The following is a 4164-nucleotide window of genomic DNA, read 5'->3' on the forward strand; positions in this document are numbered from 1 at the left end:
TGTGTTGAACTTGATGGAATACTTTGTCCAACTCAGCATGTTTAAACAGTATCTCTCAGAGGGATTCATCTGAAACTTTTCAGGAGGTGAGCTCAACAAGATTGAACTATTCAAAGTTACTTGGACTCTATTTTAAACTTAGATCAGGACTCGTAGTCAGAGACACATACAGCATGGAAACAGACCCTTCGGTCCAACTTGTCCATGCTGACCTGATATCCTAAATTAATCTAGTCCCATTTGACAACACCTGACCCAAATCCTGTGAAGTTGTCCCTTTAATATATTTCGCATCTCACCCTACACCCATGCCCTCTCGTTCTGGACTCCCCCATCCCAAGGAAAATAGCTTGTCTATTAACCTGTCCATGCCCCTCATGATTTTGTAACCTCTATTAGGTCACTCCTCTGCCTCTGATGGTCCAGTGAAAACAGTCCCAGCCTATTCAGCCTCTCCCTGTAGCTCAAACCCTCCAACCCCCAGCAACATTCCCGTAAATCGTTTCTCACAGAGAAGTCAACGTTTCAATCATGAAGAAGGGTTAATACCCAAACCGCTGACTACTCCACATCCTGGTGCTGCCTGGCTTGCTGCATTCTCCCAACCTCCTGCTTGCCTACTTCGGGTTGCAATATGTAGTGGCTCAGTGTTTACCACTGCAGGCTCACCGTGACGGGGACCCAGGTTTGATTCCAGCCTTGGGTGGCTGTCTGTGAGGAATTTTCATATTCTCCCAGTGTCTGCGTGGGTTTTCTCTGGGTGGTCCTGTTTTCTTCCATAGTCCAAAGATGTTCAGGTCATGTGGATTGGTCCTGCTTAACTGTCCATAGAGTTAGGTACATTAGTCAGAGGGAAATGGGTCTGGATGGGTTACTCTTCGGAGGGTCGATGTGGACTTGTTGGGACAAATGGCCTGTTTCCACACTGTAGCTAATCTCATCTGCACTACTTTTGTCACTAACGGATTGCTGAGTAGACTCGATGGGCCGAATGGCCTAACTTCTGCTCCGATGGTCTTATGGTCTTACGTTTCTCTGGATCATTTCATTTGGAAATGTGCAGTCCCTGGCTCAATGAGCAGCAGTTTCCAATGAAAGCAAAGCTCATATGTTGGTTGAACTCCGACAGTGTGGAAACAGGTCCTTCAGCCCAACACAACTGCACAGATTCTCCGAAGAGTAACCCACTCTGATCCATTTTCCTACCCTCCATAAATTGCACACAGACCCCGAAGGGTGGAAGTATTCCTGGGTTCCTGGTGCCATGAGGCAGCAGTGCTAACCCTGAGCCACCATGGGGTTGTAGTTGTGGGGGGTGGGGCAGGCAATTGCAGTCCAGCAGAAGACTAAAACAGCCTACCTACTCTCCCAGTGCACCCACTGTCAGAACTGGCAGGAGGTTCAGTCCTGGGGGGTGACAAAAGGCAGCGTTACCGGTGGGATTTGATTGCTGGGAGCGCTGGTGCCCCCGCTGATGCTTCCGCAAGTTGCAGGAAAACATGAACCTCTTCCCACACTCGGGCCAGCTGAAGGGCCTCTCCCCCGTGTGGACACACTGGTGCTTCAGCAGGGCGGAGGAATTGCTGAAGGATTTCCCGCACTCAGGGCAGCAGAAAGGCCTCCCCTCTCCACCCCCCCATCCCCCCGTGTGGACTAGCTGGTGCTTCAGCAGTGTGGAGGAGCGGGTAAAGCCCTTCCCACACTCGGGCAGGAGAATGGCACCTCCCCGGTTTGGACGGACTGGTGCATCAGCAGGGCTGAGGAATTGATGAAGGACTTCCTGCACTTAGGCAACTGAACGGCCTCTCCCCCATGTGGACCCACCAATGGGGAAGCAGGTCGGAGGAAAGTGCAAAGCCCTTCCTGCAGTCGGGGCAGAAGAATCGCTTCTCCTCAGTGTGGACCCACTGGTGTCTCTGCAGGTGGGAAGAACTGCTGAAGGCCATCTCGCACTTGGGGCTGGAGAACATCCTACCCCGGTGTGGACCAACTGGTGTGTCAGCAGGGCAGAGGAATCACTAAAGGCCTTCCCACACTCAGGGCAGCAGAATGGCCTCTTCATCTCTGTGGACCCATTGGTGCTTCAGAACCCTTTCAAATTTCACAATATCCGTTTGATAGGAGGGAGACTAGAATTGTGCACAATATTTCAAATGTGGTCTAAAAAGTGTCCTGTACAACCACAACACAACCTTCCAACCCCAATACTCAGTCAGAGGATTGCGAAAGCTTTCAAAACCCACAAAAAACAAACAGGAAAAAATGGAGGGATAAACCGAATTTTTGAGAGTCACCTTGGAAGCATCAATGAGAAATCGGCAGAGAGGGTTTATTGGGGACCCGTTCTCCTTAAATACACTATATACGTATTTCTCTTGTGCTCTTCGTAGTTTCTCTGTGCTGCAGTGTGTAGTGGCTCGTTGAAATAATGTCCTGATGCAGCTTCGATTGTGGGTGTTGGGATGATTGCTTCTGCAGTTAAGTACTTGGTTTGGGTCTGTTGTTTTTCTGTAGATGCCAGTTTGAAGTTCCGCATTGACTGTTCGCTCTACTGTGACATCAAGGAATGGCACTTTGATGTTGTTCTCCTCCCCGTCAAACGAGGAGCCCCCCTAAGACCATAGTCTCACGACTTGGAACACCAATATACACACTGGTCAAAGGCTTCTACTGAAGGCTAAAACAGCTCGTCGAAGATTCACTCCACTCCATTTACTCCATCCAAGAATTCCTAAACGCCAAAGACACTGAGATAGAAAAGGATGGATTAATGTTGTCCTTTGACATAACAGCCCTGTTCACATCCATTAAATCAACGTGGCCAAAGAAAACTGAAGACACTACTCGAAGAACCAAAGACACAAACACAGCATCAACTTCATCAGCAAAGATAGCACTGTCAAGCTCGTGGAGCTGTGCCTTTCCATCCACTTCATATTCAGTAACAAGCCCTACAAACAAATCAACGAAATACGCACGAAACCTCCAGCATCAGGATTCCTAGCAGAAGCAATAATGCAGAGACTCGAACAGACAGCCCTTCCAACGATCCAACCCAAACTTTGGGTCCGCTACAGCGATGACACTTTTGTCATCAAAAACTGAAACAAATTAGAGGAAATCTACAACACCATCAACAATATCCTTACTGGCATAAAATTCACAAAAGAGGAGAACAACAACAAAGTGACATTTCTAGATGTCACAGGAGAGCGAACAGTCAATGGTAAATTCAAAACAGCGTCTAACGGAAAACAATGCACGCGAACCAAGAACTTAACCACAGAAGCAATCACCCCGACACATACAAACATATCAGAATAAGGACACTATTTCAACGAGCCACGACACACTGCAGCACCCAGGAACTACGAAGATCAATAAATAACTGTATAGAGCAATTACGAAGAACGGGGAGCCGAAAACCCCCCTGAAAACAGTTTCCCTGACCAGGAATCGAACCCGGGCCGCGGCGGTGAGAGCGCCGAATCCTAACCACTAGACCACCAGGGAGTTGCAAACACAGCCTGATAGCTCTACTGAAAATTACTTCCCTGCCCGGAAATCGAATCCGGGCCGTGGTCGTTCGAAGGCTTTCACCTGTGTATCCAACAATGTCATTTCTTGTATCCATTGCACCTGATGCAGTCTCCTCTACATTGGGGAGACTGGAGACTCCTCGCAGAGTCAAGTCACAGCGCTTGAGGGAACATCTTCAGGACACCCGCACCAATCAACCCCATCGCCCTATGGCCCAACATTTCAAACCCCCTCCCACTCTGCCGAGGACATGCAGGTCCTGGGCCTCCTCCATCGCCGCTCCCTCCCCACCCGATGCCTGGAGGATGAACGTCTAATCTCCCGCTTGGGGTAAATTCAACCCCAGGCCATCAATGTGGACTTCATCACTTTCCTCATTTCCCTTCCCCCACCTTACCTCAATTGTAGCCTTCCAGCTCAGCGCTGTCCTCATGATCTGTCCTACCTGCCAATCTCCCTCCCCACCTATCCGCTCCACCCTCCTCTCTGATCTGTCACCTCCATCCCCACCCCCATTCATCTATTGTACTTTTTGCTACCTTTGGCCCAGCACACCCCAGCCCCAATTTATCTCTCCACCCTGGTGGGATCCTGCCTCTATTCCTGATGAAGGGCTTTTGCCCG

General features: G+C 49.5%; 1 non-coding gene across 1 annotated transcript; it reads right to left on the reverse strand.

The window, feature by feature from the left end:
- Positions 1-3441: 3441 nt before the first annotated feature.
- On the reverse strand, positions 3442-3513 carry trnae-cuc (transfer RNA glutamic acid (anticodon CUC)). The gene has a single exon. It is a non-coding gene; the product is annotated as a tRNA-Glu (tRNA).
- Positions 3514-4164: the final 651 nt, after the last annotated feature.

This window comes from Chiloscyllium punctatum, chromosome 36 (genome assembly GCF_047496795.1).
Source record: "Chiloscyllium punctatum isolate Juve2018m chromosome 36, sChiPun1.3, whole genome shotgun sequence".
In the NCBI taxonomy this organism is placed as follows: Eukaryota; Metazoa; Chordata; class Chondrichthyes; order Orectolobiformes; family Hemiscylliidae; genus Chiloscyllium; species Chiloscyllium punctatum.